This window comes from Prunus avium, chromosome 4 (genome assembly GCF_965620075.1).
Source record: "Prunus avium chromosome 4, drPruAviu1.hap1.1, whole genome shotgun sequence".
Taxonomy (NCBI): domain Eukaryota; kingdom Viridiplantae; phylum Streptophyta; class Magnoliopsida; order Rosales; family Rosaceae; genus Prunus; species Prunus avium.
The window spans coordinates 21,446,221-21,462,079 of NC_142287.1; the positions used below are offsets into that span (position 1 = coordinate 21,446,221).

The window sequence follows — 15,859 nt, forward strand, 5'->3', positions numbered from 1 at the left end:
CAGAAAATATCTCATCTACTAAGGTAAATTCTTGTTACCAAGTGTTATGGTAACAAGAATAATCAAGATGACACAATGGAGGTAAAAGCTGGCCAATTCCGGATTTCCAGAGCTGTGGTAACATGCTGGATTGGTTGGATAGGCAATACTTGTCCAATGGAGCTCAAATTTGGATATGTTGTAGTTAACATCCATTGGAACAAGTCTCATGAAGATCATGACCTCATCCGAGCACCAAAGCATGTTGATCCCAGGCCAAGAAGTTGACCTACGAAAATGAACAAAAACAAAGTTTATAACCAATAATGCACTTTTGGCTCATTTTCATTCCAACCAAGGTAAAATCTAAGAAAACACAAAAAGGAAGTAAAAAGCTATAAAATGTCAAGAACTAACTCAAAATAGTGGGTGAATAACATGAAAAATCATGTGTAAAAATGAACCGAACACTGAGCTCTTTCTCTAGCATGGAAATGACATATTCTTGGGTGACAAAAGATGGTCCTTTTTGTTCCAACCCCTTTTTAGCAGCAGCAGACTCCTATTGTGGGGGTCTCTCGTTTTCTTCACTTGGCTTATAGATTGAACTTTTCAGCTCTTTGATGTACAATCTCCCTCTAGGTTTCCCCCATAGCATGGACAGCTGCAACGAGGTAAGCGAGGGTGAAAGCTCCCTCACTTGCCCGTTCTTCCTCTTTAGATGACTCATTTTGCCTTGATTTCGAGTCACCATGGTCTGGCCCGTCTTGGGAAGCCATGTTATTGCTTTTGATTTTCTTCTTTGGAGGCATCAGTGAAGATAATGGCCTAATCCCCAGTAGAGTCGCCAATTTATATAAGGGCTTTTTCGTTCCAGCAGCTACTGACGGGCCTAGGCTGCTGTAAAGAGCCAAATGTGTGGAACTGCCCCTTGTGTCTGAGTTCAAGAATCAGACCCCAAGAATGCTTCGAAAGGGTAGCTGAGCCTTAGGAAGCACGTTGGTTACCTTCACCAATGAAACTAATAGTCGCTTACAAATAAATACTTAGTTTGGCATGAGAGGCTTGTGGCATGGAAGCAAAGCAGTCATGAGTTTAGCATTAAAGAGAGAGAGGGCTGTGATTTCCTATGATAAGCAAGGGATTAAAGTAAGGAGAGAAGGAATTTTCGAAAGGATTTGTTGGGAAGAGAGAGAGAGAGAGATGAGGGAGGAAAAGTGGGTGGTTTGAGCAATTTTCGGCAGCTAGACGAAAGCTTTGTCAAGCTCTGGAATAGCTTGTCATAAGAGAAAATGGAAGGAGATGGGGGAATAGAGCACGAAATTGCAGAGGTTCAGGGATGAGGGATAATGCTTGCTCTCTGGATGTGGGTTGAGATAATGGGCAGAAGGTGCCCTTCTTTTATAGCCGCTGGAAGCTCCTCCTTCCCAAAAAACCCTAATGGGTTCTCTCCAATTTTGCCAAGTCTCCCCTTCCATTTCTCTTCTCTCCTTTCGATTCATCCCATTTTGTGAAATCTTCCTCTGTCCAAGCACACAAAGACAAGATTTTTGGGAGCTCTAAGGCCTTCCCGCAGCTGTTTCAGTGTTGAACTCCTATTTTTGGCTACCACCTCACCTTCTTTCCTGCCCTCTTCCATGGCAAGAACTAGTGGGGGAAAGAAATTGGTAAGGGCGTTAGTTTGAAGGGTGCCCCTTCACCTAGCAACTGCACTCGCCAATATCCTCTGGTTTTTTGAATGTGCTACCTTGAGGTTTGCTTTGCCCACGTACTGGAGCCTCCTAGCAGCTTACATACATGGGCATCTTTGGCTTTTATCGTGGTCCTTGTTTCTAGCTAAGTGCTGGAGATCTGCATATATTTTTTTGGTTGTGTGGGCCTCTCTAAGGTGATGGGTTAGCCCATTAAGGGGATGTGCTAATTTCCTAAAGTGATGGGCTATTTTATTAAGGTGATGGGCTAATTTTTCTAGAATATTGGGCTTCTTTTTCTCTCTCTTTTATACTTACCCACATATTTGGGCTCAAGAAATGGGCTTGAGTTTTGGGGCTCCCAAGCAGCCCAAAACTTCCATTTCTCGACTCATCAATGGGCCTCATGAAAGCTCGTTACCATCCATACCACAACCAACTCAGCAAGCCCCGGATATATGCGTGGCTTGGGCCCACTTAAGCTTGTAGTGTGGCTAGGTGTAAAATAATGATTTTTCGCTTGGAATGGCATGTCGATTGGCGTGCTCGAATTTTATCTCCTTTGGAAAGGGATATGATGCTCGACGAGATAATTAGCATGGGCTCGTAGAGCCAGTGCATTTTATAGGCTCATCTCAATTTTTAGCATGACAGATTATTTATTTGGCATGGCACGTGGACTGTACATAACCCACTATAATGAAGTAAAATGAAGATAGTAATGTACAAAATTTGAGACAAATTGAACTAATATTAACTCTTTCTTCAACAGAAGAATGATATATTGCATACAATTATTTGAAAATGGTTCAAATGTTGGCTAAAATAATAAGGTCAAGTGATGGGCCAAGTTTTGTAAATTGATCAATTTGGTATTTTCAAAAAATATGCAGTTTGGTTTTATGCAGTTTGTCAAACATGTATTATTATAAAATAAAGTGTTATTGCCAAAGTGATTATATTTTACTTTTAACGAACTTTAATTTGACATGATTTCACTTGATTAATAAATAAAGGGTGCTGCTATTTTTACCCATCGTCCTATTTTCCTTCCCACCTTATCTTCCCATCCACCATGTAAATTTGAAAAAACACAAACTCATCTTTCCACCCACCGTTATTCCTAAAATACCATTTCATTGTATTTCCATATTCGTCGATATTATCAATATTTTAGTCCTTAGTCTTGAGTTCGTGGGATGTTATTCCTATCTGTTGGGGATTTTTTTTGTTCATAGCTACAATGGGCTTATTGGATTGCTAAGAGGTAGATTGAGCTCTCTTTCACCCCTATCTGAGTTTGCAGCACCACGGCCCAAAACACCCCGAAAGAGTTGAAACCCTAGGGAGTGCTTTGGTCATCTTCAATGGCTTCTCAGTACATTGCAAGTTTTGATGAGAAGGATACAACAGCTGCTATAAGGACATTGCTTGACGATAGAGTTAAGCAGGTGCTGAAAGGGCTTTGCTTGAAACATAGTGGAACAAGTGTTCCAGCAGCTGCTGCTTGTTTGGATGGGCTTCCGGCGGCTCTAAAAAGAGTTGGAAATGGTGCATTGATGTTGTACCTTCTTAGCATGAGAGTTTCCTTTGGTGAATCAAGATACGGCTAGGCTTGGCATGAGAGGCTTATGGCGTGGGAGCTAAGAGCCCATAAGTTTAGCAAGAGAGAGAGTTGGAAAGGAAAAAGCTTGGAATTGTAGATAGACTATATCTTCCGGCAACTCTGGAATACTTCCAGCAACTTGAATGGATTTCTTGGAACACATAAAGTTAACTCTGATGCTTGAATCTTAGGATGGTGACTTGTAGAAATACTTGGGTACTGTTTAGGGCTTGGCATGGTGTTCTAAGACAAAAAGAGCACAAATAAAGGATCTAGAGCATCCACAATCATGCTCCTTATTTTTTTTAGTTAAAATTTAGCTAAAAACACTAGAAAGCTATTTAGGAGCTCCTTATAAAATTTCAACTCCAACCATGCTCCCTAGTTTAGGGAATCATAAATTATTTCTTTCTTTTTTCAGTTTAGCATAAATGCTCCCTCTTCATATAAAATAATAACAATAAATAGTTAGCATTAAATAAATACTTAAAATGACATTAAAGTAAAGAAGCATTTAATTATAGGGAGCCACTAGGAGTTCTTTCTCTCTCCTCAGATTTAAGAGCTCCTATAGGTCTCCCTATTTTAGGAGTTGGATAGGGAGCATGGTTGGAGGTGGGTTTTCTAACTTCCTCCCTAAAATTTATCTAAGGAGGTGGTTTAGGGAGTCCATTGTGGATGCTCTAAGACTTGAGATTCGTGGTGTTTCCGGCAGCTAGAGGATGGGCTTGCGATGTTTGCGCTTTCTCACGAAGAAGGTGATAACCATGATTTCTGTTTGGCTTTTCAGATATGGAATAGGCCTTTATAAGAGAGAGAATGAGAAGATGGAATGACCAGAGCTTGAATTTGGTGCTTGGGAGAATATGGTTGCTCATGCTTGCGTTGGTTTTGTTGGGTAAACATATGCCTCTTTTTATAGGCGTTGGAAGCCCTCTTATTCCTCAAAAACCTGAGATGGTTCCTCCAAATTTGGTCAAGTCTCCCATTCCTTTTCTTCTCACTTTCTCCCAACCAACCTTTTTCAGTGAAAACCTTTGAAATCAGCTGAGTTCAAATGCATTGGGACAAAGCCTTTTTGTGGCCCAAAATTTTCATGCAGCTGGATCTTACAACAGTTTCCATTCCTGGCAAAGCTCCGTCTTGTTTTGTCTCCTCATTTCTTACGAGAGCTTAAACAGGTAAAATGGGTGAAGGTCAACGTCAGACATAAGACACATTAGAGACTTTATCTCTTCCAGCAACTCATGTATCTATGCAAATTGGGTTTTAAAGGTCTAGTTGGGTTTTGGTCAAGGATGGTTCGATCTCAAGTGAATAAGGTGACGGGATTCTCTCTTTTGCTTACCGATGTAGTTGGGCTAAGGAATGTGGGATTGGGTTTTGACGCCCCTAAGCAGTCCAAAACCTCCACTTTTTGATAGAGCTCCGTGTAACGTAGCTAGGCGTATTCTTTAGCACAACTATGCATTGGGCCTAAAATATGCATGGACCTTCCTTGAGATTTTTTGAGCCTCAACACCATCAAAATCCTATTTTGTCAGTATTGTTGAGTGCCAAATGGACTGAAATTTACGTTTGTGTTTTATGTGGCCTTATAGTGGATAAGGACAGAAGCCTATTCATCTATAAAGTAACAATTGAGGAACCAAGGGTTGGATGCCCTTGTTTTGTTATTCATACAACAGTAACATTGGGGTGGAGTTGCGTTGTATTGGAGAGAGAGATAGAGATGAGCGATGATGGGGTTGGGTTTGGAGGTGATGGGAGGAAGGGGGAAGGATCAACGGACATGGTGATTGCTGGGTAAGTTGGGTTGGGAGGTGAGGGACGGAGATATTTTTTTATTATAAAAAACTGCGTATTTTTTATATTAATGTACTTTATTTTTTGGTTTAAAATTCTTTAAATGATTTAAAAGTAAATATTTAACAATTAGTATGTACTAACACTAGTTTTCTTCTTGCCACTCAAATAAGTTAATAACACTTATTATACACAACCACAATAATTCTACATAAAAGTTTACCAAACACTTTGACAGTGTTGTTTATACTCACAACAGTTTCACTACACTCAACTACTTTGTTTCAAAGTTGATTATTCTCAAGATAAACAATTTTTTTTGAAGTACAACAATACTAAACTGACACTACGGCTAACTCAAAGCCATTAGGTCATATTATTCAAACAGAGAATATATAAAGCACAGCTAGTTCTTTCTCATAATCCAACTCCTAGGCTCATACTGGTGCCGGATCAATAAAATACGAAGCGATGCAATCGTTCATCACTTTTCCAGCATGTGTGTAGCCATCATTTTTTTTGTAGAGGAGATCCACCACTCTTGTTAAATTAACAATACGTTCAAGGATAGGCATCGGCATAGAAGTTGGTCTAAGGAACTCCTCATTGATATCTTTCCATGAATCCACAATTTGTTTGTTGAAGACATCAATTATCTCTTGCTCATCTGAGACCCCATATTGCTTCATGTAACAATCAATAGCACAAGCAACATGGCCTCTCTCTTTTTCAAACTGCAAAAATGGAATCCAGAATCCCAAATAAGAATGTAAGTGATGAAATAGTTATGAATTGAGAGACCTTAAGTTATGTAACACAATTTAGTACGTAGTTTCTGCGTACCCTGCTCGAAACGATGTCGTCCATGAGCCTAACAATGATATTGGAAGCTCTAAGAATTTTAGGGTCATTGAACAACCACTCAAAGGACTCCTTGGTTACAATATCTCCCATGCCAACTAAAGATGTAGTTGAAAGTGCGAAGCTAGCAGCAGAAGTTGCAGCAACACGCATATACTCCTCCATGCTTGGGATGCATCCTTCGTGGAACCATTTGGCCTCATCAAAGTAAGCTTTGGCAGTAGTTTTCCACTGCATATGTGGGACATAAATATTATGTAAATTAATTAAAATAGTGAAAATTAATAAGCTGTGTGTTTCTTTAATTAATTAACAATGACATACAGCTTCTTTTGCATAGTGAGCTCGGTATGCTCTTCCTTCCTTCACCATCTCCTCCTCAATTTCATTGAAAACATTCAAAAGCGCATGGAAGAATATTTGCATGTAGTCTGGCAGTCCATCCATGCAATTGGCATGCCATCTGCAAATTGCATACACCATGTTAATCTGAAGCATATATACAAAACAAATTTTTTTAATAAATAATTTCAAACCTTTGATGAATTGCTTCGGTAAAGATCTCAAGTTCTTCAAATGTACCGAATGCGTCGTAGATATCATCCATTACAGACATCAGGGCAATAATTTTTGTGAGAAATTTTCTTCCAACAAGGTATTGGGGCTCAAAATAGACCCCCAAAATCCAGCAGTATAACTCCACAATTCTGTTTCTTGCAAAAGGCAGCTTCCTTCCAAAGTCTAGTTCTTTCCACCACCTAATTGACGGCATTAATTAGTGAGTTACTAACTTAATTACATTCGGTGCTCGTAATTAATCTCACATAATTAAAAGATAACCTACCTAATAATCTCACTGAGCTCCTGTTTGTGCAAAGACTGAACAAGATTGAAATCTGACTTGGCAAGTTTTAACAGAGCTTCATTATGTGAAGCTTCATCTTGGTAGATGGACATGAACCGAGGGGCGCATAACCTCACGGGACTCTTACGGAGCGGTCTCTCTAGGGCTTGAGCTATTTGTTCTGCCAGTTAATAGCTTACATGGGTTGTTGCCGACTCCAGATGTTTTTTCGTGAAAACAAGAGCCTCTTCTAGTATATCTTCGCCATGCACCCTCAGATGCGTTGCTTCATAAAAGCTTAGCATTCCCGGCACATCAGCGATTAAGCTTTCCTTGAAGCCTCCATTTTTACTTTCTTTGAACTTGTTGAATATTCCTGCTCGATTGCAGCAAATGGACACATAACACATAAATATTAAGAATAATTTTGGCCAAATTCAATCTCGTTACATTAATTTCTCTATTAACTTACCGCATGAAACATTATGTCCATGTTGTCTTAGTAGCCGAAAACCAAGGGAAACATTGTATAGGTCACCATCACCATCATCATCATGGAAATGATTTGCAGCATATATATGTTCCAGTGCTTCTTCTATTTCCTTTTCAAAGTGGTATGCCACGCCGAGGCGCTGGATTGCATCAATGAGCTTCATCTGATTTGAAAAATCATCTGCATTGGTTGTGAAAACTTCCCTCCTCACTGCTAGTTTCAGTTCTTCAACTTCTTGTTGCTTATGGGCATAAGTTATCTGCATCCACAAAATTGAATGAGCAAAATACATGTCAAATTTCTTTTGAAACAAAACAGAGAAACATGCATTTAGTTATTGAAACAATTTGTATGATATATAAATTACAATGTCTTCTGAATCATCCTTCATAAACTGATCCCCCCAAATGCTCGGGTGGTAATTTGCTGTCCGTCGAACAATTTGATCAGCCTTAGAATTTTGTGATTGAGCTGTTGAACCAACTTCTAGAGCCATGAGTTGTATTAGTGTACAAAATGTCAGATCTTTTTTGCTTTGCAAGTATGGAAAATATTGTTCATATACTCATGTATATATAGGGAAGGGATGGAACTATTGGCTTACAGCACAAATGCAGAATGAGTAACTTCTTTATGTGGGATATCTTTTGTAACCTCCAGTGACCCTCCACCGACTATTGGCCAGATTTACAGCACATGTTTATCGTTTGTCTCTTTGCAGCATATATATGCATCCATGTTTTGAGCGACCAGTGACCCTCCACCGGCCATTGGGAAACATGAATTTATTTTTTTCACAAATGCCAAAACTGTAATATAACACATGTATCATATGTAATATATAGGCAATGAGTTTGGACGGTGTTCCTATAGGCCTCGTTTGGTGGTTTTGAAGTTGATTAGAATTGAGTCCAAGTCTGAATGTCGTATTTCACTTATAGCTTTTTAGGGGGTGTATTCAATTGAAATTTTAATAGATTGTAATTACATGATTTTAATGTAATAAATTTCAGCATGATTTGTAATTACATGATTTTTCTTATGATTTTAATAGATTGTAATTACAAGATTTTACTTGTGATTTTAATTCACGTAGGACTTTCTTGTATTCTCCAAAATAGATTTCACCGAAGTGTGGATTGGATTCGGGTTAGCCATCTTCCATCCATTAGTTAAAGGATGCCAAGCCTTTAAAGAAACAGAAAGTTGAAGTTACACCAATCTTAGCTCTATCATTTCTATCTGTCATGTATGGCTTTCTTCAAATCATCCTGTTCTAGAGCTAAAACCACAGCGGTCCCACAATTCAAACATAAATGTCATTAAACTAAAACCATGCAGCTATTAAGTTTTGGACAGGGAACTTGTTGTCTGGAACTGAGAATTGACATAGGAACAAGCTACAACAAGGAAAAATCTTGAATTTATTGAATTTATAAATATTACAACAGACAAGTTAATTGAATAAATTCAAATAAGAAACTGGACAGCTGAAAACAAAGTCAAAATGGTCCAAAAATGACATGATACTAGTACAGAACACTTGTCACTCAAATTGATTCCACAAATTGACTAAAGAAAGACAAATAAATCAAAGGAAATAAACGAGCCAAAAATATATTGAGAAAAATGCATGCATATTGCATAATATGAACAACTATTGAAAGCAACGTATCTGAAATTATTGTTTAGAAAGGTAAGCCATTTGAGTCTCTTTTTTTATTGGGCAAAGAGATTATCCATAAGATGAAAGCAAACAAATAGTATAGACATGAAGCCAAAAGAAAGGCGGGAAACACCTCCTACAACCAAACAACCAGGAGAAAAAGAAAACAAAGATAGACTAGAGAAAGCAAAGAAAACAAAGCCAACTATCTGAGTCTATCCACTAAATACAGAAGGATCGAGTCTGATTAAACCAAGCCTTTGTAAAGACATGAGTACCTTCTTTATCTTCATTTGTTCATCTTCCCCAAGAAAGAAAAACTGTGAGAATCAGGCATAGGTGGGTGGGATATTTTATGGGGTTTGGTATTTATATCACCCACTCAAAAGTCTCACACAATACACCATTTAACGAAATACCTCAAAATCGGTAAGTTTTTTAATACCAGCGTACTTTTTCTTATCTTTTAAAAGTCATAATTGAATACCACAAGACTGGGATTGATTATTTAAAAATCCTAATTGAATACCACCAGATTTTTATTGATTACTTAAGAATCCTAATTGGATACCACTAGATGTTTATACCATATTTCACCAAGCAACTAGAAGCAATTCTAAGCAAGGCAAAGAGTCCCACATTGAAATATTGCAAGAAGTGAAGACCCCCTCTCACCTATAAAAGGAGACCACTCTCCACTTAGGAGAGGATCCCCCTTGGGCTAGGCTTTATAATCAATCATGGGCCTTCTCCTTTTCTCTCTTTATATTTGGGCCCAGCTCCTTGTACAAATGTAAATACACATTGTTATAATAATGAGAATATACTCCTCCGTGGACGTAGCCCATTCATTAAGGGTGAACCACGTATATCTTGTCTTCTGTATGTTTATCGCTTGTCAAATCCTCACATAAAAAGCTGAAGGTCCTCACCTTCACCCATCATCATCACACACTATCTCTAAGTTGGGCTAAAAAGTAATGAACCATTTTTTAGCGTCAACAGTTTGGCGCCGTCGGAAGCGACACAAAAGGCTTCTGTCATCCTCACCTTCTTCAGTGCCCTTCGGCACCCCTACAATCTGTATCACTTGACTTGCCGTTCGGCAATACCATACTGAAGCTATTGTGAGTGCTAAGGCAGCAACATGCAGAAGACAATTCAAGCCCAAGGGAGGCCCACTTGGCCCACTTCAATAAGACAAGTGGCATGTTCATAACCTTCTACGTTATTTAATATTGGAGGATCAAGGAAAAGCCAACCAGAATATGACTATACTTTGCATGGCTTGCATGACCAAGTGGGAAACCATCTCATTTCAAAGTGCCGTTCGGCAATACCTCCATTTCAAGTCCAAGGGAAAGCCTACATAATTCATTCCAAAGAAGTAATGGCGAGTGCTGAACGGTACCCACCTTCAGATCACGAGCCCTTGCTGTTCGGCATCCCTTTGAAGAGTAAAAATATTGGGGACTTGAGCTTGTTCTACGAGCTTCATCATTCGGCGCTTGCCATTGGTGAGATAAAAGCAACTAGTCCCTACAACTACCGTTCGGTACTTGGTGAATATTGGAGAAATGGAAGCAACTATCCCATTACAACCCAAAGCTGCCGAACGGTAGGAAGAGAAAGTCGCACATGATGAAGCCTTCTCTGGAACATCACTCTTCAAAAAGATAAGTGGAATATCCTTGTCTTTTTCCATTCCATTATTCTATTGGAAATTGCATATCTAATTGATTAATATTGAGCAAGTAAAGGCTTTGTTTGTGGCCCAGGTGCCGTTGGGCAATATTGCCCAGTTGTCATCAACTTTAGTGAAAAGCACATGTGCTTGCAAGGGAGCAAAGGCAAAATTGCATGACTACCGTTCGGTAGCCATTCCCCACCGACCCACTAGGGGACTTTCCCCTTTATCTGTCGTTTGGGAGCTTCTGACTGCTACCATATCTTTCTTCATCCTACACTTATCACTTGAGAATGCTACTGTCATACCCCTCAAATTTTGGGAAATCCTTCAAGGGGAACCAAACGGCACCCAAGCCCAACATGCATATCGGAGATGACAATTACTAATTGGCACCCAAGTCAAGGAAGAAATCATCATTAGCTGAACCAGCTGCCGTTCGGCACCACCCATGCTCAAACAACCACAAAGCTCCGCTGATCCACCATGTTGGTCAAAAGCTCTCTAAGGGAACGGTCCATCCGAATGGCAAAACATAGGGGTTCAATGGAGAGCACGTTGACGACTCCTCCATGCCGAACGGCACCCCAAATGGTTAAAGCTCCAATATGTTGCCCAGGACCATGTTCACTTCAGAGAGATAAGCAAGTACCGTTCGGCACCCTTTCAGGAGGATAAAATATATATATGGGACAACATGGCCAGCAACAACTACATCCCAATGGCACCTATGTGCTAAAGCCAATTGCCAAACGGCAATTAAACAAAAAGGGAGGATGAGAACTAGCTATTCACGTCTGGCAAGTCAATATTGCAAAAAGGCACACGGCAGCTTCTGTGTGACCTCCTTTCCATCTTGCCCTTACCGTTCGGCAGGTCCAGAAAAATGGGCCAAGATGCACGGACAAACCGCTATTAAGCGATAACAATTCTTACAGAAGCATCACCCTGTTGGAATTACAAGAAGAGCCTATTGCATAGATGGCTCTATAAAATCTGCAAGTCCCTCTATGCCGAACGGTACCCCCACATTCTCAAAAATTGGAGGGCCCCATCTAGTCGAATTATGGGTTTCATTGCTCATAGCCTCACTGAGTTAATAATGGCCCCAGCCACCTCTCAAAATCCAAAAAGGCACGTGCATGGCTTCATCCAAAATAAGCACTACATGCCTTATTAAAGTCTTTGGCAGTAACCACAAATCTAGTGGAGGCCCACTTGTGGCACTTGGCATTCATGGCAACGCAGCAAAAACTCAAGACTATTAGCCATCCGCAATAGCCATTCGGCGCGAGCGATGCCTTGGGCATCCCGCCATCATACGACAAGAGCGTTTCCTTCGGCACCCCGTCATCATTAGGCGTGAGAGATGCCTTCGGCATTCCGCCATCATACGACGAGAGCGTTGCCGATACGACGCGAGCGTTGCCTTTGGCACCCCGTCATCATTAGGCGCGAGCGATGCCTTCGGCATCCCGCCATCATACGACGCGAGCATTGCCTTCGGCACCCCGTCATCATTAGGCGCGAGAGATGCCTTCGGCATCTCGCCATCATACGACGAGAGCGTTGCCTTCGGCACCCCGTCATCATTAGGCGTGAGCGTTGCCTTCGGCACCCCGCCATCATACGGCGCGAGCGTTGCCTTCGGCACCCCGTCATCATTAGGCGTGAGAGATGCCTTCGGCATCCCGCCATCATACGACGCGAGCGTTGCCTTCGGCACCCCGTCATCATTAGGCGCGAGCGATGCCTTCGGCATCCCGCCATCATACGACGCGAGCGTTGCCTTCGGCACCCCGTCATCATTAGGCGCGAGAGATGCCTTCGGCATCCCGCCATCATACGACGAGAGCGTTGCCTTCGGCACCCCGTCATCATTAGGCGCGAGCGATGCCTTTGGCACCCCGCCATCATACGACGCGAGCGATGCCTTCGGCACCCCGTCATCATTAGGCGGAAGCAATGCCTTCGGCACCCCGTCATCACCATTTGACCCGAGCAATACCTTCGGCACCCCGTCGCCATTCCACGTGTGCGACGCCTTCGGCACCCCACCTCTCCGACGTAAGCGGCGCCTTCGGCACCTTGCGTTGCATGGCTTGCATGGCTTGCATGGTCAAAGGAGGAAGCCACCATATTAGTATTGGAATGACCACGTGACCCACCTCCATCAAATAAATGGCATATTCATCTTTTGCTACATTTTAATAATGGAAGGAGTGGACCACCATTGAGATCAAAGAATCCAAGGCTAGTCACGTGCACAATCTGCAAAAGATAAGCAACATGACTATTTGCTTATTCTTTATTATTATTTGATGGATATAGCACGAAACTTTCTTATTATCTGGCGGTATACAATGTTATTAATAACCATCAGCCATTATGCGCAAAAGCTTCACCAGAGCCGTGGTTGCTGCTTATTCATGGGTTAGAGAACAGCGCCCACTTAGTCCATCACACTAAGAGAGCTCCAGAAAGCTCTAACAGAACTTTCTCCTCAAAGCACCAAAGCACTGAAGAGACCATCCTTGCCAAGACCACCGCAAGTTCTCTGCAAACGGCAATTCGTTTCCAAACGACGACGCCATTAAATTCAAGAACAACACCGAACTGGTCATTCTGTAACAAGAGAAAAAGAGGAAACGACATCGGTACACAACTCATCGAGTGAAAGGCCAAAAGCATAGCTCCACCGCTTCCACAAGAATGCCGTTCGGCACCCAACCACCAATTTTATCAAGACACCCATGTCTTCTTGCAATTGCAGGTGTTTCGTCATAATTGCCGGTCGGCAATCCAGGGGCTTGCTGGAGTTGGTCGTCTTCCCCACCATGAACCATGCTCTCTGACACCCGTCATCCTACCGTACGGGAAGTCGACGACCGAGCTTGCAAGAGACCCCAAATCACCTACGTCGGATCTGCGATTTACTTACCGTTCGGTAAGAAAGCAAAAGAAAGGATGGCACAAATCCGCCTATGCCGAGCGGCGAGGCCCCATTGCTGAACAACATGACAAAAACAAGGGTAGCAATTTTCGTACAGCAAGATAAGGGGCCGCATCATAAATTTTTGAAGACCCTGCCGATAGTCAAAGTCGTCACCCACTCCAGAATTATGGGCTTCATAAGCCTCACCGAATTACAATGGCCCCATCCTTTTTTTTTTTCCAAAATAAAAAAGGGCACGTGGGTTGAGCATGGGCCTTATCTTCAGCAACGGTGGGCCAACACCCACTAAACTTGTGGTAGCCTACCTTACAGCTTGGCACGAGCATATTACTTTTGTTGGCACTAAATCTTGAATAGATAGAGATGAGTGCAACTTACAAGTGGGATGGACGATCAAGAGATCGATTGGGTGTTGGATGCCGATTCTTCCTGTCCTTGGATGCTGATCCTGAATAGAAGATAAGCGAAGCTCGTGAGGTCTATGGAACCGGTGTGGAACCAGCCTAAGACCCTCCGATGCTCAAGTAAGATTGTTTTTAAGAGCTCTTGCTGTTGACCATATAGAAGTATAAAAGTCAAGCTGAAAAGTCTTACCCCTGTATTGTAGTGGGAGGGGCATACTTATAGAGGGCATTTAGTATGCTCTTAGCGCTCATTTTCGATGTGGGACTCGTGGGAGGGCCCTATGAGGTTGACACGAGTCCTTAGATATTTCAGGCGGGTGCTTCGAGGTTGATTCTGCAGAATCGGTAGGGGATACCGATTGTAGGCTGTGTTGGGCCCTGTAATGATCTTTTGCTGCTTTGAGACAATATCATCAGTAGCCTATGCCGATTGTCCGAGGCCTTGGGTGCTTGGGCGAGTTTATGAGATCCACGTGTCGTTGTACGAGTGGAGGGTCAGATATGGTACAAACAGTAGTCCCCCAAGTTGCCGATTGAGAAGCTTCTCGGTTGGGGACTTGAATGTGTATTCGGCATTCTGACCCGGACACAATGGTCCCATAATTGCCGATGGTGGTATGTAGTCCCCCAAGTGCCCAAGGGAGTGAGCTTGGATAGGAGACGGCATGATGTGCCGGTTGTTGCAAAGGGGCGAGTGAAAACTCATGAATATGCGGCTGCCGTTCGGCACGAGAGGTGAGTGAGAACTCATCAATGTGCGTCTGCCGTTCGGCACGAGAGGTGAGTGAGAACTCGTCAATGTGCGCTTGCCGTTCGGCACGAGAGGTGAGTGAGAACTCATCAATGTGCGCCTGCCGTTCGGCACGAGAGGTGAGTGAGAACTCATCAATGTGCGCCTGCCGTTCGGCACGAGAGGTGAGTGAGAACTCATCAATGTGCGCCTGCCGTTCGGCACGAGAGGTGAGTGAGAACTCATCAATGTGCGCCTGCCGTTCGGCACGAGAGGTGAGTGAGAACTCATCAATGTGCGCCTGCCGTTCGGCACGAGAGGTGAGTGAGAACTCAGAACTCATCAATGTGCGCCTGCCGTTCGGCACGAGAGGTGAGTGAGAACTCATCAATGTGCGCCTGCCGTTCGGCACGAGAGGTGAGTGAGAACTCATCAATGTGCGCCTGCCGTTCGGCACGAGAGGTGAGTGAGAACTCATCAATGTGCGCCTGCCGTTCGGCACGAGAGGTGAGTGAGAACTCATCAATGTGCGCCTGCCGTTAGTTAGTGGAGTTGTGCTCGAAGGTGGCTAGATCTGCCACGTTCGGGAAGTTGAAGCGTCTCCGAGGATTGGAAGCGTTGCAACTGACGTTTGGTCTCTCCCATGCATGCGTGACACGTGTCGGCATGGCTGTGAAGAGCCGCGTCGTTTCGTATCCCGATGCGTCGCTTCGCTTCCCGATGCTAAATCGGCCTTATAAATGTGAGGAGAAGACGAGAGTACAAATACTTGGAAATTTTGAGAGCAAAGAGAGCTTGTGAGAGGCGATTTCCGGCAACCGTGCTGAGGCTGAGCAGGCGATTTCCGGCAAGTTTGAACAAGGCGGAGGCGATTTCCGACGAACTTGAGCCACCGTGCAAACAAGGTATGTTGCCGTGTTTTCGTATTCCCATGGATCAAAGTGTTGAATTGCAAGAATTTATGTTTGAACAATGTATGAACAAGCATGAACACGCATGAACACGTATGAACGTAGTGTTTTTAGGAGGTAGAATAGGATTTGGATTCTAGCACAGCCCTTAGTGTACGTTCGTGTGTTGTTTGTAGATGTCAGATACCGAATCCGAGCGTAGGCGTAGTCCGAGGGCATTCGAGG

The 15,859-nt window shown here is 42.7% G+C and overlaps 1 pseudogene across 1 annotated transcript; it reads right to left on the reverse strand.

Annotated features, from left to right (window-relative positions):
- Positions 1-5,250: 5,250 nt before the first annotated feature.
- LOC110769745 ((-)-alpha-pinene synthase-like) lies at positions 5,251-7,886 on the reverse strand (annotated as a pseudogene). Its single transcript, XR_015835513.1, has 7 exons — positions 7,648-7,886; positions 7,260-7,539; positions 6,788-7,163; positions 6,480-6,701; positions 6,268-6,406; positions 5,926-6,174; positions 5,251-5,816 (listed from the first exon to the last, which is right to left on the reverse strand). The product of XR_015835513.1 is annotated as a (-)-alpha-pinene synthase-like (transcript).
- Positions 7,887-15,859: the final 7,973 nt, after the last annotated feature.